Source organism: Anser cygnoides, chromosome 6 (genome assembly GCF_040182565.1).
Source record: "Anser cygnoides isolate HZ-2024a breed goose chromosome 6, Taihu_goose_T2T_genome, whole genome shotgun sequence".
In the NCBI taxonomy this organism is placed as follows: Eukaryota; Metazoa; Chordata; class Aves; order Anseriformes; family Anatidae; genus Anser; species Anser cygnoides.
In genome coordinates this window covers 24,702,982-24,725,491 of record NC_089878.1, presented here as the reverse complement: position 1 = coordinate 24,725,491, position 22,510 = coordinate 24,702,982, and the positions used below count along the sequence as shown (strand labels likewise).

Below are 22,510 nucleotides of genomic sequence, written 5' to 3'. Positions count from 1 at the left end.
AACAGTATTTGGACACTTTTCAAAACACAATATAGCCAATTATGTCTATTTCATGCTCACTGAATTCAATGAATAGATTACTACTAACTTCAACAGAAGTTTTTTCCAGGCTTTTCATGACCATTACTCACAGATTTTGAGAGAAAACTGGCCAAAGTATTTTTAAACTTGCAGGACAAATAACACATGTTTTAATACAAGAACAAATTAATTATAAAAGAAATGGATTACAGAAGACCACAAAATAATAGGTCTGTTAAAGCAACTTTGTGAGAACCTGTATATATCCTTTAACTACTTTAGAGTAAACTGAATTTTTATCCACTTAAGCTTTCATGGTCTGTCCTTCAGAAAGTTACTCTATTTGGCTTTTCTCAGATGCAATCAGAACTGTTCTGTGTTTCCCTAATTACAAACACATTTCTTTCTCCATGCAATATCCCTAAGTATGCAGCAACCATCCTCTTGCCAAAGCTTTCTGGCATTTTCATTCCAGTTAGAATCCAAATCTACATTTTTCTGTGAGAAAAGCTGTAGGAAAGACTGTAAACAGGATAATTATGTAGCAATACAGTTTTAAATGCAAGTTTTACTTGCACATTGTATTGAATGTATGTTTTTTACTTCCAAATGAGTTGTAGAGATGCAATGCTATTGTTCCTAAAGCATTTTTTTTTCATTAAAGTAAGCAGCAAGAATTCTGTAAGAGATTTTAAACAGAAGGTATAAGGAAGATAAATATAAAGATGTACAGCTTGTCACAAAAGTTCCTCACAATCGTTTTAATGGTCTAAAATATGTACTCTGTGTCAACTTTGTGTGGCCTCCTTTATGTCACCCTGTGGAATAGCTCTGGAAAGGAACCAACCAACCAACAAACCATAAAGAATGTAGCCTCATTTTCTGTGTCCTTTATTGATGCCGGAAGCACCTCTTGTTAGGAGCTTATTTTGGAGTTTTAGAAAATATTCATAAACATAGTTTCAAGAGGTGAGTTAAGTCAGAGCTCAATCAATAACTGTCACTGATTTTTTTTTTTATATTTGGAATGAAAACCTCCGGTTTTCTGCTAGAACAAAAGATATGTTTTTCCATAAATTTCCGGGGAGAGTTTTGTAATCCTTAAGAAAACTCAAATGGAAATCGGTGGAAAAGTATTTGGGAGCTTCCACACTTTCCTGTTCTTATGGAAATTATTAAAATATTTGTTGATAGGTAGGGAAGAAGTCTTGATCATTACATCAGCCATTGCCCTTGGAATAACAATTACCAAAAACTGGCTGTATTCACCCATGTATCATTTCATTCACCTGCCTGTTAATTATAGACATTGAAACAAGTGAGTTTACTTGTCTGTTCCACTTGAGAGAGAAAAATACAGTAAAACAGTTGAATGTACTTTGTTCAGAGGTGTAAACCAACTTATTAAAAATGTTAGCTGAAATTTTGAAATAATACTTTTTCAAAAAATTTAGACTGTTGACTAAACTTGACATATCAAATAAGAACATTTACTTTCAATAGCAAAATTTAAGACAGGGTTGTAGCCTTTCCTAATTCTCAGTGAAGAACACCTGCAAAGTGATTTTTGATGAAAAATTGTGAACAAAGTAGTTCTTTCTTATAGCTCATGCAATGGAAACTTAGGTATTTTTGAGCAAAATTAGTCTTGCTCCCAGCTGTTCTAATGCCTCGCCAAACCTCCTTCGATTTGTGCTACTACCCACTAATAAACATCCTCCTCTTGTTTTGGGTAAATGGCCTCTGCTTTTGAAGTGAAATTGTCTGAATTACATTCCCACCCCAAGCATTAAGTAGCTGGAAGCTCTGGTGTATAACCTAATGATAAACAGTATGTTAGTGGATAGCTTATGTGTTAACTAATAACCCAATGACTCTTGAAGGATTGAATTAATGCACCCTTCTTTCAATTAAAGCATTTCTCAGGAGTGATGATCAGTTAGTTTACTTGTCCCTAAACAAGCCATGATTATAGCCAAACGTATCCATTTCTTCTTCTAGTACATTCAGTTTTGCATACAGATTAAGTATTTGTATTTTGTCAGAGAAGTACTCACAGGGCTATCTCTCATGCTACCCAGCTTAATTGCTTATCTACACATTTATAGCATTAAAATCAATTTAGGTATTTATGTATTCTTATTAAATTAGGCAAATTGTTCATATCAGCATTAGCAGAAGTAGTATTATGTTAGCAAGTAGCAGAAAACTTACTAGTAAGTGACTGTATTCATATATAATTTAAACAGCATTCATTCACATTTCTATTAATTGCAGATGTTGACTAAGAGAACTTACATTTCTTGATCTCTTCCAGCTGAAGGAAGATAAACAAAACTTCTGAAAGAAAAATAAATAAATAAATAAAAATCTTGGTTTGCCTTAACCCAGGACAAGTGTCGAAATATTGTAGGTAGAGATACAGTTTTACATACAAAACTATGCTGGAAAAGGTTTGGAATCATTGTCATCTCTCCAATGCATGTATAAATGTTACAAAGATATTTTTCAAATTTTATTCAAGCTATTCTGTTCATATATTCCTGCCAACAAATCCCCAGAGAGAGAGACATACAAATGAGGATCTGGCTATATAGGCACAGCTGCTGCCCATAGATAGCCATGAGAGCAGGCTTTTAAAGACAAACCCAGAACACAACAATGTCCTGATCCTCTTGCACCAGTTAAATTCTTCCTCCCCACTTTTCCATAAATACAAGAATTCCTGTGTCACTGATAATTGGTGGGCAATTGGAGGGAAAGAATCAAGTGGGAACATAACCTGAACACAAAATAAACCATCAAAGGACATATCCCTACACAGGTGAAATGTAAAAATATCAATGGTTTGCATACTGTTTCTACAACAGAAACAGAACAGCGTGCTTTGCATGCCTCACATTATATAAAATAGAATAAAATACTTAGTGTAAGTATTTTGCATTTAAAATGCTGTAGCTAATATGCAAAGATTGCAAAGCAGTTTACAGAGCTTCTCCATATTTCCTGTCATCAATTAGGTATCTGCAGAACAGTTCTCTTAAGTTGTAGGTAGCTAAATACTAATTTGCACAGAAGTCACTTAAGTAAGTTAAAGAATGGAAAAGGGAACTCAAAAGATCCTGATTTCCAGTTCTTTCCTCTGTCTCCCAGTATCGCAGTAACAAATATTAAAAGGTAATCAGCAAAGAACATTCCAAGCATTACAAGACCACATAGTTTAACCTCTGCGGTGACAAGTATAAAGAGTTTCAGTGGTGACGTTGATTGTATGGAACACTCTATCAAAACAGATGGAGTTTTATAGATGTAGTTACTTTTTAAGTGACAGAGAGAAGCAGCCACTTGAGCCTCTTTCTTTAGATTCAGCATTTCCATTATAAATCAGATTTTTTTATATACACTTATAATTCTTCAGCATGTAACTTGGCAACCTTGGTGGATAGATTTCTTTTTTCCCAATTAGTTTGCTCTGCAGAGCAAAGACAAAAGTGCAAAACAAAAGCATTTTGTAGTAATATACAATATACTCTTAACACAGACTTCACTTGGTGGTTCACACATTGAATGAACAACAGAGGTTGTTCTCAACTGGGCGTTAATTACACAATGCACGAAGCCTGAGGAACCTAAGTATGAAAAGCCAACACCACCTTTAGAATCACTACGGACCTCTTGGCTGTACAGTTACACATAGCCAGTGAACACAGTGAGTTTCAGAGCTTAGCAGGTTTTCAGTTTCCTCAGTGATACTGAGAGACCTTTGGATATTCAAGTTTAATGTGACCAGATGCATTAGAAGTACATAGAACAGTTGCTTAATATTTGTAAATATTTGAACTTCTCCTACTAGAACATATTTCAACTGCTTTTAGTTTAGTCTGCTTCTCAGGTGTGGACTGATTTTTTGGGTGTGGATGCTTCAGGGAATGTCAAGTGTCTTCACAAGAATGATGCTTTTCTTGTTGTGCTTGATTCTTTTGTTTGTCAAGTTGTCTTTAAGGCAGTACTGGCAAGTGAACGCATTCTTCGGCCCTGACCCAGAAAAGACTTATGAACACAGTTAGGTTTATGTACTGTGAGTGGCCTCATTCACAGGTGATTTACTGCAATGTTTCACAGACTTTTTTTACTTAAGTCCCTTGAGAGGATGTAATAATACAAAACTGGCTCACCATAACATTTTGCTTCAAAAAGAACAAAAGCAAAAATGTACGCTCTTAAAGCTCATTCAGATTGTATGTTCTGAAGTGTAAAGTGGTTGGGAATAGTTATTATTATAACAATTGAAGTAAGTAAAAAGAAACAAATAAATAATATGTGCATCTTGTACTCCTGAGCATACAGTGATTTGCCACCTGTAATTTATCTCCACACACACTGTGCGCAGATCCCCCCCACACTTCTGTGTTATCCTTTGAGGAAGGAATTATCATAATGCCTAGCTAAATCAAGAACTATAGGATATTGCTCAAATGACACATAATGACAACTAAGTGGAATTTTGAGTTCATTTTCTATTGACCACTTAAAACCCACAGCGGAAGCTTTCAGTATGTGGGAAAGTGTAAGTCCCTCCGCTCAATTCTCTACATAAAAGCAGATTACCCAGAGTTTTATTGGAAAAGAGAGTGAATGCTGAAGCACTGCTTGAAATGGCATGAGGAATTGAATTTTACAGTAACAGTCCATTTGATAACAGAAAGGTCAACAGCCACAGGTGACACTAGCATAACTGTGTCTCTAAGTCTACTGAAGCTGGGTTTGCTTCCATCCTGGTAAAAATAATAACACCATTGTCATATGTCTTATACTTCTAAGATATCATTGTTAGCAGGCCTATAACATGACAACTCCTTACTGCAATGCCTTTTACAGATGCCCTTGCTTACTCTGCTTCTCCATCGTTTCTTTTGTGTTCACTCTCCTCTAGAGTGGAGGAGTCCAGAAGCATCAAAAGCCTGATCATCTGCCCTACTCTGGCCCAGGCTCATTGTTGCATTTCCTGCAGAAGATTCACTTGAGTGCTTAGAAAATGCTGCCAAGTGGCCTGAATAATAGTGCTTTTTTATTGTTTTTGTTTGTTTGTTGGTTGGTTGGTTGGTTGGTTGGTTGGTTGGTTGGTTGGTTTTCAATGCTAAGTCCACAGAAGACTGTTTCTACATTAATGAGTGAAGTAAGAGATTAATGGGGCAAAAGAAAATGTTGCCAAAGAGACGAGATTCAAACACAACTGCACCACCATTGCTGCAGTAATCTGAAAGTATTCTGCAATTTATTGGATTCCTGTGCCATGTAAAGGAAATGTTTGTCCTTGAATAATACATGACACATCTGCAGCATTTTTTAAACAAATCTTTCTGTCATTATTATTTCCTTTTATACTCTGCTTTCAAATGTAAGCAATTTAAATTTCAAATAGAATATATTTTTTACAATGTTTAAATAAAATGTATAAAAGATTTGATTTTGCAAGGTCCTGGAAGAATGAAAAATAAAAAGTTTACATGCAAACTTATACCAGAATAAACAACTCTGCAAAAATTCGCTGCATAGCCCGGTGATTGTGAGTCTGCCTTTCTAAGTGGAATTACTACACTGTATTTCCTTTTGTTATGAAAATAACCCTAAGAAATTAACAATGTCTGTAGGAGCCTTAGCTGGTAACTGGCACTTTCTTTTATTGAATCCACTCTCCTCCACAATGTTTCGAGAACTTCCTTAAAATAGGAGAAAGCTGGAAGGTGGAGAGTGTCAAGCCACCGGAGTAATGCCACCACCACAGAGGAAAGTAATTAAGGGAACAAATGTACAAAGGATGATCTATAGAGAACAAATACATGGTTCCATGAAGAGCAGAGTATGTATGATCTGGCAACAGTGAAGAATCAGACGTTATGCGGCTCTAATCGGTAAAATATTTTGATCATCAAAGTAGTCTTCTTGTACCCTGTCTTGCTCATCTTCTCCTTTCTTTTCTTTCATCATATTCCCTTCTAATCTACTATAAACATAACTTTAGCTTATCATAAGCACCAGTTAAAGTTAGGGGGAAGGAATGTAAAGAATTAACAGCATGATGCTAGTAAACAGCATAAGCACACGAATTTCAAGCTTAATAGATTTAGGAGCAATTTGCAGTGTGCAATGTTTGCTAAAGGGTTCTGATACCAAATGGTTCTTTGGAGCTAATATATTAAAACTCACAAAAATCTGTCTCTACTATTGATGAATAGCTACGGTGCATTTTTTTAATGTTGTTGCACTTATTTAGTTGAACAATTTGCCAAGAGAAATTTAAGGTGGTTTCTACAAATTTATTTCTGATGTTTGGAGATTCAAAATGTTTTGTTTGTTTGGTTTTTTTTGTTGTTGTTGTTGGTTTTTTTAATCAAAAATCCAGAGTAAAAATTACCAGTAACCCTATTACTGACAAAATCTTCTGCATTTTTCACATGGGACAGAAAGTCATGTCTAAACACAGAGATAATGATAATAGCTCATATTTTTTAACATTCTAAAATTTGAAATAATAAAATATCATGGAGAACATTATGATCAATTTCAATTTGATTCTATCATATTCCTGCTTCAACAGTAGGCACTCTACCCTAGCAAACATTTCCTAACACCTCATGCTATTGCACCAATATAGAGATTACGCAGACTCCTGAACTCTTAAATTTTAGAGAGTTGGAGATGGAGTAACAGAAATAGACTGCAGTTTTCAATGCAGAGAGAACCTCAGAAATTTAAAGATGCTTTTCCTGGTTGGTTGCCTTTCATTAGGAGCAGTTGGGTGGTATTTTCTCATTTGTCTCCATTTCCCAGACAGTAACAGTACAAAATCCAGAACAAATGTCATGAAAAGTATTACCTAGATAGACTGATGACAATTTTATTCAATATGAATGGAATATTGCTATATTTATAATCAGCTGTATTTTAGTTTCTAACTTGGCAGTAGTCAGTGTCCAACTCAAATAAACTTGTAGCTGTACTAAACAATTCAAAGTTCTCAAAATTTTCAAAGGTCTCTGTTTGGTACTTAATAATTAAAATTATTCATTTAAATTTTGCCTTTATTTACAAAAAGCAAAAGAATTAGAATTGTCGGCTAGTACAAACCATTTTTCAGTTCAATCATGGATTTTAATAGATTAAAATATTTAAAAGCTTTTAAATTATTTAATGGATTCAAAATGACTATCTTCAAAAAATTTAAATTTTAGAGAAGAAAATTAATCATTATTGTAAAATAGCTCAGGCTTTAGAAAAGATCTGTAACAAATTCATAGGAGAGCTTCAACAAAAAGAGTAACCACTCACATTACTTTTTCTACATACAAAAATATTATATATTATCTACTTTCTACTTACATGCACTTACAAAAATGATCCCACAGAAGTCACTGGGATTTATACATGCGTTAGTAATCACCCATATGAGTAAGGACGGCACAAATTCAGCTCATAGTATATAAAAAAAAAAAGGAGCTCAGGTTACGTTATGAAAGATTTTATGCTTTCAAAATTAGATAATTGTAAAAGTGCTGCCTAATCGGAAAGATCAAGAACATTTTGAACTCATAAGGAAGAACTCCACCCAGTAGAAAAGAAAATTGCAAATGAGATATGAATGCTAAGGAAGTGAAATTTGTCAGATTATTAATGTAAAGAAGGTAAATATAGTTCTGTCAGTAGAATTGCTCTTATTTTGAAGAAAAAATTAATTCTTTCCCTTTTAAAATGTCAGACCTGATCTATCTGCTGAATAAAATCTACAGTCTCAACATGGCAATGTTGTTTACTAGATTTTCAAGGAGAATTCTAATATGTACAGAAAGAAGGCATCATTATTCAAGTTGACATGAACCCCCTAGATATCCTTTTTAATTAACCAGATAAAGCAGTGTAGGAGCAGTTTCACACCGATGCCATAGCTCTACCTGGATTTCTCAGTGATCTGAAGTGACAACTGAATTACTAATTTTACCTCACACCCACGTTTAAAAGTATACTGTATAAGCAATCTTCTGTATCCCCTTAAACAGACAGAACACAAAGTTTTGAAAATGTTGTTTAAAAATCGAACAAAAATCAAGGTTTTTATAATCAAATAAATAAAATATATCACACACATTAAAATACGCTGATGTAGCTTATCAATGCTTCTGAAGGAGGTGGATCAGGACTCAGGGAAGGACTTCCCAGTGGGCTGTAAAACTGGAAACTAAACCTCAGTCCCAATATTGCCTTTTGTGCTGATTTCAATATATTTGGCAAGTTATTGTTGACCCCCCAAGAGCACAAGTGAACTAACTGTATAGCATTCTGACAATTCCAGTCACTGCCTTCATCCTCCAGAGGTCTACAAAGTGTATGGCTACCCTCCCTTTTTCCTGCCTGCCTGCCTTCCTGCCTTCCTTCCTCCCTCCCTGCCTTTCTCTATGTTTAGAGATGAGCCATTAGGAATAGTGAAGACATGAAACATCTTTGTTGTCAACAACATGAGAGGGACATCTCTCCAGTAGATGAAATTAATGATATGAAATAAATGCCACATATTAATACTAGCAGGACTAGAATGAATAGTGGCTGGTTAAGTTTCAAACTGAAACTTAAGCAACACCTAAGTGAAGCTGCAAGGTTAATCAAGAGGCTGTATTTTGCTGCTGCTGAAGGGATGGGCCCCTCCATTGTCAGATAAGCCTTGTGGGTCAGAACACAGTGGATTAAGTTTGTTAAATGCTAAATATTTAGATTTGAAAAGAGGTTTGCAGTGTGAAAAAATGACTTCTCTTGTCTTCAGGATGCCAAGAAATAATCCTTTTTCTCAGAGGAATCAATGCACAATGACTCGTGCAATACATTGAGCACATTAATGTTAGTTAGTAATTGAAACAGAAGAAATACAAAATCTCCACCTTCTATAAAGTAAGTCAGTAGTTTGTCACCTTACCAGGGTGCTTGAGAAAACAATTATGTATGTATGTATTATTTCATACGTTTCACTGGCTTTCAGTTCACATTTAGTGCCAGTTCAAGGCCATGAAGCTACTGCATAATATATTCACCTGTTTGATGCCTGCATTACTGACAGACTCCTCTATGTAAGATCCAGAAAGACAACCATGTCCCACTGGCACAATACACTGATTACAATCTACAGCCTGAAAATGTTAAGGTATTGTTCCCAGACACATTTGCTCTTTTACTTTCTTTCTCTGTTACTACCAAAAAATAAAAAATACATCAATAAATAAAACCAGACAAACCAATGGGTGATTAAGATTCTACTGAGATCAACTCATCAACATTCTTCACTATGTTAGTAAACATTTTATGGTCAGCTAACCTGCCTATATATGAATTTAGACAAATAAGATTCAGGTTGAAAAATAGAATATGAATGAGCCACGATTTCAGAACCTTTTTTTTCTTTAATAGGTTTAATGGGTATTTGCCTTCGAAGACACAGTTGGCTCTCTAATAAAGGACAGTGAGGAAAAGCACTTACTTTTTCATAAATGATCATGTAAATAGGAGATAGTGTTTCGGAAAAAATGTTAACTCGGATTCCACTGTGGTATCTACCATGTTTATTAGTCCATGGTAACAGTCAAATGATACGAAGTCATCCAGTCAATTTACCTTCAAGATTATTCTTTACAGCCTACTGAAGGAAATTTTTTATTTTCATTTTGTTTTGTTTGTACTAGCAGTATGGCTTTGATCATCATTTTATTCAGAAACTATTTTACTAACTACCTGTCAGATTGTTCCTGCTCAGCCCAGCATTCCTCTGCCAAATCTATGTTAGGCTGAACCTCAAAACAGTGATTTAAGGTAAATGGAGAGCCAGGAACTTATCCAAGAACATTTGTGCACAGCTTCTGTGGGTCAGAAATGACCCACGTTCACTTGAAACTTGTAGCCTTTTCCATGAGGTTTCAGGAATGACCAAGATTTGGCACTACTGAGAAGTACGACAAAAAATGTGAGGTACAGACATGAATGATTTTTGGTTTCAGCTGAAGCTAGGAAGCACACACAAATACAAAGAAAATTATAAAACAAACTCGTTACAACCTTTCTAATCCTAGGAAGTGATTCATTTACATTTTAGTGTAAAGTTCAAGTGGATTTATATTTCTTTCCAGCTGCACTTTCTGCATTTAGCCCGAATTTTGATTGCAATTACGTAAGCGCAAGCTCACCAGAGTCAATTAAGACGACGACTACAAAGGGCTGCCGTTCCCACTTGCAGTCCAGTCGTCCCCTGATTTGCTCTTTCCTGGAACTTGTAACCAAAAGCTGAGAAAACCCTTCGAGGAGAACCACCGGCAGCTAAGTTGTGCATCACTGCCATCTTCGGTACAAAGTAGGAATAGCTTGTCTGACGGTCATTCAAATGAAACATGTTGAAATAACTCATTTAAATATAATCAGATGGTTGGAATTTGACAGCAGAATGGAACAGATTTTTCCACTGTTTGCGATGCTAAAGAAATCAATAGACACAGCTTTTCTGTGCTGTATGCATATTTTAAAAAAATATTTGGAGATTGAAAATCCATGCACAATAAATAGGAAAATTAAAATATCTCATATTACATTGCCAAATGATGGGGTAATAGACACAAACATATTGTTCTGTAAAAAACTGCTTTAAGAAGAAAAAGTATGAATTGATTCATTTAGTCAAACACTGCTTGAACAGATGGTGTGATTAACAACTAGTATGTTAGCCATCTCAGGAGCTTACAGAAAAAGTAAACAAATGCCTTAAAAACATATCACTTTATTCTTCAAAAAGTATTTTCATTCATTTATTAGGAAAATGTGAAAATCTATATATTTACGATAGAGCTGTGAATGTTTGGAAGATAGTAATCAGATATGCCTGGCTGTTGAAACGATTAAGCTTTGCACTTAAATGCAGCCTGTAAATCTTGCAAGTTTTGGTTTTCACCTGACCAACTGAATCACTGGTTATAGTGCATCCCGATCTGGGGAAAAGCGGGAAAAAAAAAGGGAAAAAAAAAGTGGAGGGATATTAATCACACAGACCTTCAGGTGTGGCCTAGTACCAATCAATAAGTATTGTATGAGAAGTTGTTCAAAAAAGGCCTGATTTTTGTATAAGGAATGTCACATTATTTTAATAGTGCAAGGTTCTAAAGGCAGCCTGGAAAGTGTGGTTACACCTGCACAGAAAATGACAAAGGGTTGGGGGGTGTGTTTTTTTTTTTTTTTTTTGTTTGTTTGTTTGTTTGTTTTTGTTTTTTGGTTGGTTGGTTGCTGTTTTTTTGTGTGCTGGTTTTTTTTCCACCCCCCACCAGCAGGAGGCAGAACCAAAAAGAGAGACAGAGAGAGAGATTTTGTTGGCTCTTGCTGCCCTTCAACAGTTCTCAGGTATTCATGACAATCAGTGTAGATGAGAACAAGCCTTTTGCTCACTCGGCTGGACAGGACTGGAAGAGTCCTGAACTGTTTTTGTTGGAAGTGTCTTGAACAGCTCCTATATATGAGCTTACCCTTGGATCAGTTCTCAGTAATGGCTTCTTTTAAAATAGAAGAAGAAAAAAAGAATGATACAAACAGCACTGAGTAGGAGAACTGAAAAAGAAATAGTCTTCATTATCATCTAGAAAATGTATCATATGCACAGACATTGTATTGCTGAGCAAACCAAGAGTCAGGTCAGATCCAAAGGCCATGAGCACGGCAATGTGTTGCCAAGCCCTGTCCAGTAGCCCAAGCTCAGAGCTGTGCTTGGGCCATATCTCTGCCTTGAGCAGAGCCTGAAGAGCTTGATACTCTTGCTTGCATTTGACATCAACCTACCACAAAGTTCAACCTAAAACCATGTAAAAATATTTGAGGAAAAAAATTAAATGTGATCCATAAAATTAATCTTAGAACAACTTATCTTTATTTCAAGTATAAAACAAAATCAGCTTCATATAAAGAATGACTTTATTAGCAGAAAATGGCTAAACAACTCCAAAATATACTTGTTGAATTCTAATGTAGCTGATATGTGAGAGGGAATCAAATCACCAAAAATATTTGTAAGATCAGTGTCTGGTAATATGCCCGATTCTGGCAATGCATAGCTTATTTCAATATGTTCTCTGCTGAAAAATTGAAGTGAATTAATTTAAGGTTTTCTTGCCCCTCTTGCATGGTCTTTTCCTAACATTTGCGTCAGCCAAAAAAAGCTGTTTCAGAAACAAAAAGTCTGAATAAAACTTTGTTGCTAGTCAACCATTACTGATTTTTTTCAGAAGAGACCAAGCCAAGAGACAAAAAATACAGATCAATGCCTTGGATCGAATTTCCATTGCTTTCATTTTCACATATCAGTTGTGAAATAGCAATGTGCTTTATGCAGAAAATGAAGTAGTGGCAGGGATAATGTTCCTGCTTACTTGTAGAAGTGAGAGCCATAACCACCAGAGTGAAGTTCTAATTTAACGGTAGAAGGTTATTTACTGATAAAATCACCTCCCTAGCTTCACATACCTCCTTTTAGTTTTCCTTTGTCTTGATGCCTATAAATAGATTAACAGTAGTCAGTTGACAGCTACCTCACCTATTAATATTGTCTAATCATTTGCTTGTACTCCCCATTTGTTCCTTTTTCTCTCTCCTGATCTGAACTTTTGGCTTTTGGGGGCAGGGTCTGTCTTCTTGATGTATGCTGATATGGCACAAAACCAGACAGAATGTTGGTGTCTCTGAGATTCTCAGGCATTTCAGCTACAAATTAATATCTTAATATATGCAGATCTAGAATTGTATCCAAAGGGTGACTATCACAGATGGTGATATCATGTAATAAGTCTAAAAGCAATATACAGGGAAGCTAGAGATGAAAAGCATTATCTGGATGAGAAACAGTCATTGTGAAGTGGTACTAAAAGGTTCTCATACTTTAAAGAGCTAATTTTATTTTGCTATTCCAGTGCTGTATTTTTACTTGGTAGAATGGGGTTTTTAATGCTGTGTGATAAAAAAGTGCTTGCCTAGCTCTCTGAGAATCCTTGGTAGTCTGAAGAATGCACTATTAAATAACTGAACTATCAAATGTGAAGCCCCACACAATAGTTTACTGCTCAGCATTGCACATTCAGAGGGACAAAATTTATTATTTTTGACACTAAGAGTCTCCAAATCTCATTTATGTATCAGGACCTTGCCTTACAATGAACCATGCAAATTAACAGAAATCTATTCTTCTTAGAGTATCAGTTTAAAGGTGAAGATACCAGTACTATCATAAATTTCTGAGGTTTTAAAAAGTAGATGAAAAGATGAGATTCATGAACTTCCATGGGTTTACCTTCTAGGGAGACCCAGTAGGCAGTTCATAAGCTCTTTCATAAGATATGTGCCAGATATCGGAGGAAAAGAAAGGAGGGATGTTATGGAAATGGGAAAGTATAAAATCATTCACTTGAACTACAAAGAACCAAACTTCAGCATTGCTAGTCAGATCTCCCTGGACTTCTTTGTAATCACTGGAGAATGAAAAACCTCCCTTCGAGTTTAAGCTCTTTCTCCGATTCTTGAGGAGCTTGTCTCTTCTCACTGTCTATATTGGAAAGCCAGAGGATTAGCATAGCAAAGGCTCCACACTTTGGTGCACGTTTTGCCACAGGAATGTTTGCACCATCTAGCACTGTTCTGTCTTCCTTTCTCACTTCAACCTGGCAGATTCATGTATGGAGCTGGACTCCCATTTTGATCTTTTTCAGTAGGGTTAGTCTGAGGGAACAGAACAATTTTCTGATGGTGCAATTTTTATTACAGCTGGCAGCGAAGGAACTGTTCCAGTTTTCCCCATTGTGATATTTTGGAAACACAGCTTTGTCCCCCTGCCTTGCTTTCCTTTAATTAGCAAAACAGACGATAAAATCTTCATTTCTAAAAGCTGAAGATGTGTTCGGCAATGTAAATACAATACAGATTTCAAGCATGTTCATGCAGTGCTTCTCAACTTCTCCCTGACCAGGACTTCTTCTGGTTCTTTATTATGGTTCAAAACTACTAGCTTGTTTGCAACCTCCACAGCTTCTCTAAATAACACTCAGATTGGCAGTCATCGTGCAGGTAGGTCTGCCAAGTGGTTGTGGTGCTCAGCCCCCCTCCTCGAGATAAATGCTCTTGCCATGGGACCCGGCAGAACTCTGCACCTTTACCTAAATGCACTTACAGCATCCTAACCTACCTGCAGCACAGGTCTGCAGCCAAGTGTTCTGCTGAATTGTGTCAAGTCAAAACCTGAAGTGTCAGTTCATGAATATGTGCAGCTGATGTACAAAAATTGAGCAATAAGCAACAATCCTTAGTACAATTTCATATTAAAGTGACTTCAAAAATGAAAATATTTCAAAAATTATCATGTTTTCTTGACAACGTAGTTTTTCCGCTTATTTTGATAATGAGCTAAACTTCATTTTTCTTTCCTCTTCCCTAGAAAAATGCACTGTGTCCAAGCAAACCTAAATTACTTTGAGATGAGTGAAATACAATAAAATCAGTAACCTTGCTATAAAGCACAGCAAAAAAAAGTGTTCCACACAGAGTTTCTAACATTCTGGGAGACTTTCTCTGCAGATGCTTAGGCCAGGGGATGCTGACTGAAGGCCCTACAAGCACACACCTCCCTGGCAGCACCCCAGCCCCATAGGCAGTTCCAGGCTGACCCTGAAATAGGCTTTGTTGCTCTGCTCCTGACCCTCAAAGCCTGACCCACCTGTCACACTTGCCCTGTGTCCTCACTGTTATGCTGAGAATTAAACAATTTTACTTGCTGGAAGCAATTCACCCTGAATTCCTTTGTCTTGCTTCATTCCAGCAAAAAAAAATGCAATGGGTGTTTTATATATGAAATGGAAGAGCTGAGGTATCTCTCAGGAGTGCAAGTATTATTTCTCTCTCACTTTACTGCTTTTCTTATGCACTTCCAAAAGCCACTTAAAATTTAAAGACAGTTTGGTTTCCCCCCCAAACAAACAAGCAAACAACAACAACAACAAGAAAAAAAAACGACACTGCTTCATCATTTTAAAAATCAAACTGTTCAGTGTTATCCTTTGAAGCATGGTGTAACTGTATTAGTTCCTTAGTTCAGGCATCAGCTGCAATCTGCAGATGGGAGCCTGATGCCTGATCACGCTGTTACCCTTACGCTCTCTTCCAAAGAGCTGCTGTTGCAAATAGGTACCCACAGGCAGGTGGGTAAGCTTGAGGGCAAGTTAGATCCAGTTCTAACTTAGGGCATGAAGTTTGCCGTACAGTTGAATTATGCAAACTAGATCACTGATGGAGGTTTATCAGATTCCATGGGCCAACCATAACAGCAAGCTTTACCTCATGTTCTTTGTCTCCATCTTATGACTGAATCTGGATGAGTGCTACTGCTATAGCACATGTGCTTGGCCTTGAAATTAAGTTGATCTGCCATTCTTTCAAATTTCTCAGACAACAAAAAGCAGCAAAGCTGCAGGTATGGATTCAGTTGAAGTTAGAGTTGCAAAATCTGCTCACACAAAAACCTCGGGATCACAGATGACTTCCTGCCGGCTGGCAGCAGTACCAGAGTTCAGTGACTCCCACACAGCAGAGCACAGCAAATCCAGCTCCCACAGTACGACTGCATCACCACGGCACTCAGCTGGAGCCAGGACTTGCTACTGGGAGTCTGAGTGTTTCCTGAAGGGAAAAATCCTGCTAATGTGTCTTGGGCAGTTTGTAAATGGGTCAGCACCAGTCCAGGGCTATGTGTACTGCACTTAATTACACAGCATAGACATTCCCTGATGAACATTCCTCCTCTTTATATCAGGTCCTTTAAATTTAAATGGACATAGCAGGATCATGCGAATATTTCCCGTCCTCTCTTTAATCATCCAGTGTGAAGTACCGCCCTGGCTGACAATGCACAGACCAGATTCAAAAATCACATAATAACACTAAACAGAGTTTCTCTTTAGAGGAAAACAAATTTAAGAAATCTTGGGTAGCTATCTCTGCTGGAGGCCTGTGATTACTAAGAAAATAATGGAGAAACTGACAGTGGTTTGTTAGATCTCCAATGATTGAAAAACTAGATTGCACAATGGCAAAAATGACTAAACGGTAAGATCGCTACTTTACAAGAAATGCTATGCTGCCTTCATTACTGACTAAATACTGTCTAAACACAGATAAAATAAGAGAGGATTTTTGTGAAGACCTGCAACATATCAGTTCTCAAACACCAAAGAACATAATTATTTTCCTGGTGGCTTCAAAGACTATTTTGAGTTAAATTGTGAAGGCTGCTGGTATTATTGAAAATATGGTATGAAAAGTGCAAAACCCATTCTTCTTAAATAAATATACCTAATAAGATCACAGGCCTTCAGGTTCCAAGTAAAACCAAAATTCCCTAGACATATTGCCATTCTAAATATTGGCAGTGATTGATTACACCACTTCCTAGCCAACATCGGAATCAGTCTATGGGAGGAGGATTCAGATGTCAAATTAACTGATCTGTGCAAAGTCTGACATCCACATCAAACTAAGCAGAAGCTTTTGAATAAGCTAAATTTCAGCAGTCTTAAAGTTAATGCTATAAAATTGTTACTGTAAAACAAGCACTTTGAAAATCAATGGAAAGCCAGCTGTGGATCCCTAATGCAGCTTCCTGTGACAAAAAAAGGCTGACTGGACTTTATTAAGGATGCTGTCTGCATGGCTTTGTGCAGCCTGGGCAATCAAGCTAAATAGAAATGCTGCAAGAACCCTGCCTACAGTTTTGAATGCCCTGGACACTTCTGAACACATTGGGCTTAACTCTCTGGAAATATCAAGACTAAATGAAAGAAAACTTTGGGGGAAACAAAACAAAACCAAACAAAAACAACAACCAAAAAAAAAAAAAAAGAGAGAGAGAAGCCCTTCCTAGGCATTTAACTTGGATGATGCAAAGTACTTTAGGAGAATCTGGCAGAGCAGGACCTGGTGTAAGTAAAGTCTGTGCCTCCCCATCAAAGGGCAGCAGAAATTTTGCAGCATGGTGCTGCAGCTGCTGCAGGGAATGTCAGAGCTCCTCTGAGAGCAGGATCCTCCCCTGTATGTTCTCTACCACTGTATGACGGGGATCTTCAAAAAGATTTTGTTTTCTCATCCTACTTTCCAGATACCACATAACTGATTTCAAAAAAGCATTTCAGTTCTCCTGTCTTATCAACTGGAAGAGAAGGAAGAAGACATTCAGTTTTGGCAGTTTTCCATTCTTGCCATTCCCTCACACAGTAGCAGCCAAAAGCATTGCAATGGAAGAATCTGCATCTATGTATTACCCAGTGGTGGAATTCTTTCCTTTTAAGAGGCTCACAGAGGTTGCTTCCGAGCCATGAATGCTGTTTTTAAGTACCTTAATCTAGGTAGAATTACAGTTTAAATATCTTCTACCAACATTGATAGCATTTACTGTAACTGACAATCCTTCTTATCTCTGAATCTCTGTAGACAGCACATTATAATGCTTCACTCTTGCCAACGTTTGCTCTTGCTACATTTTTTCAAGCTAGCAATCATCACACTCTGTTGGGATGAGAACCAAGGATATTTGATTTATTCAATAATTCATAAAGAAAAAACTTCTCATCCAAAGCAAACTTTAGGTTTTCTATATTTACCCCTTAATCTCTCACTTATACTGGCAGGAAATAGGTATATTTTTGCCATCAGAAAACAGCAATGTCAAAGCAGACCTCAGATGATACAGTTGGTGCCTTTACAATTGCTTTTATACTGCTGTTTTAAAAGTTGGCTGATCCATTGTTTGTATCATTTCTTTGATGCAGTGAATGATCAAGACCTTGCTGTTACAGCTAGGAAATAAACTCCCCAGAAGCACTTTGTCCTGTCATAACTGTGTCAGTTCACTCCCTTCCAGGGAGATGACCAAGGGGGTTAAACGGTTCCACGATATTTTACTATGGGCATGTTACAAAGACAGAACCATTTTTGTTGTGCACTGCAGCTCGTTAGGCTCTTCAGAGATCTAAAAATATTTTTTTTACAGCAGCTGTTATATTTTACATATTTTTTAAAAGAATTGTGTGTGTAAGTAACATAGTCAAATGAAAAACATATGTCCACAGTTAATAGTATACAAAAAGAGCACTATGTATATCGCCGAGAAATGAATAACATAAGCTTTGGTTATTGGCTTAAATGAATACTTTACAATCATTTTCCCCCATAAAAGGTGTGAACTCTGAGGGAGGGGGGGGAGTACTGCTGGGAATGGTGCCCTCTCTCATCTTAAAATGTGTGAGAATCCAAACAGATTATTTATATGCAGCTTCTTGTATTGATTACATTATGCTACATACTGTGCGATTCAATAGGACTCCTAAAAATATATTTTATAAGAGCTTACGGCTTGCAGTGGTAGAACAGCAAAAGGTTCAGCTCTCACCATAATCTAAAGGCTCAGGATTTATGCTCTAATTCTTGAGAAGTGGGAAGGAAGGGTTTGTGGCACACGCAATCACACACGTACTTGGGGTTCTGCCCTGAACGTTCTTTGCAAACCAAGCCAAAGTGCTACCCCGATTTAAATTTCTGATCTCCCAGAGCCTGCAACTTTGCAGAACAGAAACTTAAATGATGAATACATGGACAAAGGTGACTGAAGGAAGGAAAGCACGTTATTCTGGTTCTCTGTGTCACATTAAGGATTTGTGAAACACTGGCATCATGGGATGGTAATACTTGGGTCATTAGCTAGCTCTATACAAAGGCCCCTCCACCTACCTCCACTGGGATGGGGGAGGATCTCATTGCTTCTTCAGTGAAAGACAGCAAGAATCACTAGAGGGCTCCCAAACTATTTAAAGGGACATTCTCCTTCCTGTAATGTGCATAGGATAACACGAGTTAAAGAAAAGGCTTGAAGGATTCTCTTTTTACTTCTCTCTTTGGCTCAAATATTCTGTCTTTGTGTTCAAATTCACTCTTTCTGGAGGAGAGGCTGCAAAAATCACTTTTAGGGTGATATAAAGTAGGAGGGGGGATGATTTCGGATAGATTTAACAACTGGGGGATTGGCACTGCTGCCATTGGCTGAGCAGAGAGACAGGAATGAGAAATGTGACAAGGAATTGAAGTTGGAAATGTAGCTCAAGGCTGAATTTATACAGCTTGCAAAGAAAGGACAACAGTCTGTGGGATGGGACCACCATAATTTGATAAACTGTCCTATTTCTAACCCACTTTCCGCCCACTAAATTCAAGCACCTTGGTTTTCTTTTGCAGTCTTCAGGGAGTTGAGGAATCTCCAAGAAATACACATTTACTTGTACTTATACATGTGTGTGTATAAATACATATATACATGTATATACAAACACACACACATAAGTGGTCTACAACAAAGTCACTACGCTATGGAAAGCACAGAAAATTACTGACCTAAAAAGGAATCACCTAAGGTTTTCTTCCACTAATATGGCCTGTCACCTCCTTCCTACCAATTCATTTGAGCAGGGTAGACCTTGCTTCCCCCAGAGTATCATCTCTTTCTCTATGAGTTGGGTTATCAACAAGAAATCATAAGTGGGATTTCTTCTGGTGCTCCAGATAACCAGTGCTTATTCTCTCCTTTACCTGCCATGGTGAGGCTGTTGCAGGATGGGTTCTTTTGACTTGATTTACCTGGTAATTCAGTCCAAATTATCAGACATTTTAAACAAAAGTTGAAAGTACCATGTGTCTTTGGACTCTGCCACCTGCCAAGGGAGTGAGCCAAATGGCTAACTCTAGAATAAGGAGTAGGAATAAGATAGGTTGTCTACCTCCAGTTCATGAGCTAATTGAGTGGCAAGACTGTTTAAATAAATTATCATTGTTACAGTGATAGGAGACCAAGGCAGAGAATTGAACTCGTCTGTTAGTTTGTCACTGTGAAGCTGTTCCAAACATACCCTTTCTTGCAAGCTAATAGCCTACAAAGTTAGTCTCAGATTTCTGAGACTGTCTCTTAATCCTTGTCTCTTTAGGCTATAGCTATGTGACATTCTTCCTTATCAGTGATCCAACCAGTCTTGCCAAATTTTTTGAAAGTCTTGAGCTGACTTCTAATAGGTACACTTTGACATAAATATTTAAAGAACTCTGCATAAGACCAGAGAGGGGGAAGGGAAGTTGGAAGCTATCAGACTTCTCTGCAGTTGAAAAACAATATTATGACAAGCAAACACTGGGGATCAAGGAGCTGTTTAGCTAAAAGTTTAGAAATGAGATCTGAAAGCAACAATTTTATGTATTACTCTGAATTTTCCTTTGTGCCTTTCTGGTTTTAGACATTTTGTGGGCTCCAGCAGTATTTTTCTAAGTAATCACTTAAGATGAATGAAACATTAGTACATATCAAGTAAGCTCAACAGTAATGAAGTGGTGCTGTAATGGATATATCTGTTATATGATTCTGAAATGGAACAGTTAACACTATTAGCTTTAAAGTTGTCATAATTATGTTTTGCAGTTAATGCTCCATTAAGATGAATGGGAAAATTCACATCTGGCTTCGGTGCTATTGTTTCAGGCTATCTAAATGCAGACTAACCAGGATAATTACGTTCTAATTTTCTTTTCCATTTCCTTGAAACTGTACAACATCTTCCACTCACTCTGTATCTGCTTGACAACAGTAATTTTACTTTCTTTTTTCATTTCTGCTGCCAGTATGTTTGCTCTACCAAAGACAGAATGCCTGACTTGCAGCATAGGGGAAGTAGACAGTTGCCTACCACAGTGAGAGGATGAGGGGCCAGAAAATAGCCAATTCAACTACATATTAACAGTTATTTGTTGTTGTCAGGAATTGTTTATTTTTACAACTAGTGTATTGGTAAGGGTCATGCCTCCAATTTACTTAGTATTTTATTGGGGAGCAGAGACATGAGCAGAAGTAGCTGGTAAATAAAATCTGCACCTAGTGCAGGTAAAATCCTAGAACTGTTTGTGTATACATGCGTGTCCTCTGCATCACTCTGTACTCTTCAAATGTAGCCTCCTGTCATATACAGTGGTTATTTGTTTGTTTGTTTGTTTTTGTTTTGTTTGGTTGTTTTCTAAGCTGCATTATCTGTTTCAATTGTAAACTTCAAGTACCTGAGGGCATAATTTTTAAGTCCTTCATGTAGTAATGAAGGACACTGATGATTTTGATAATAATGCTGTGCTACTGAATATGTTCCTATGCATTTAGGCTGTTTAATTGTCTTGATTTGTAGCTTGCATTTCTTTTGTTTAACTTTCAAATGTTTCTGGGTCCAAGATTTTCTGGACTGACCGTAATTCCCTATTAGCTCATAAATGCTAATTGAGAAGATTGCATTCTTCCTCTGCAGTTCTTGTAGTTGTTACATCTTTGTGTCAGTTCTCACTTGAGGTGTGTGTCTTCCAATTACAGTGTATCTCTATCACCTTTTGGTGATTTCAAGAGCAGTTTCATTGCCACTGAAAAGGAAATTATTGACAATTCATAACCTGTTACAGTTCCTGCTCCACCTGCCATTTTCTAACTCCCTAGACTATTGTGAACTTCAAGAAGATTGCTTTTTAAAAATCTTTTACCATCTGCTGTATACTGCCTAGTGCTTGATATCTTGTTAGGGCTTCTTGAACCAATTTTTGCAGTCTAGTTCTATTTGCATTTCCCAAACTGAGCCAAGAGACAATTAGATAGCAGACAATTTGTGAGCCTCAGTCCTTCCCTACTGAGTTGGGAATGTCATGCTTAAGTATTCCAGGTAACTAGTGAGGTTTTAGTTCTTTCTAGCCATTGTCTGCAGTTGTAAGCCTTTGCTGCATGATGCTGACATTTTGCAAAGCTAGATTTGTGCCATACATTAAATTGACTGCATCTGATACAATTAATTCCTTTTTCTGCAAAATCATAATACTGCACACATGTTCTCTGAGACAATGTGCTACTATTTTCTTTAATTTTGAAACTCTAAGTGCTCTTGGTTTTCATTATTGCGTCGAATTTCTCATCCATTGGAATAATAGGTTCTGAATCTCAGACTAGCCATGTGCAATGTCATTGTCTGAAAATTACCAAATAGCTGTTTTTCCTGACTCCAGTTCATCCATATACTAGTAGAATATCTTTCATACTGCACTATCTTTCATTCCAAAGTGTCCTGCAGGATACATATCACAGCAGTCAAGACAGCATGGGGATCTGATTCACAAGCAGGGATTACTTATGTTGAGGAAGTTACAGTGTTTCACATCCCTCATCTTCTTGCTTCTCTAGATATTCCTGTCCTGAATACAGGGCTGGCTCTGCTTCTCGGAAAGCAGTAGCTGAACTGCTAAAGTTTATTACACAAATGCCAAGCTCTTATTTGCAATTCTGTAGCTGCTACATCAGTGTCTGAACTGTTCTGCAGTGTGGGCAGAAAAC

At 37.1% G+C, this 22,510-nt stretch overlaps 1 long non-coding RNA gene across 1 annotated transcript in view; it reads right to left on the bottom strand.

Annotated features, from left to right (window-relative positions):
- Nucleotides 1-22,510, bottom strand: part of LOC106029931 (uncharacterized) — a 131,809-nt gene that overhangs the window by 7,004 nt on the left and 102,295 nt on the right. The window contains exon 3 of the long non-coding RNA XR_001203414.3: nucleotides 2,320-2,361. This is a non-coding gene — a long non-coding RNA (uncharacterized lncRNA). The remainder of the gene's footprint in view (nucleotides 1-2,319; nucleotides 2,362-22,510) is intronic.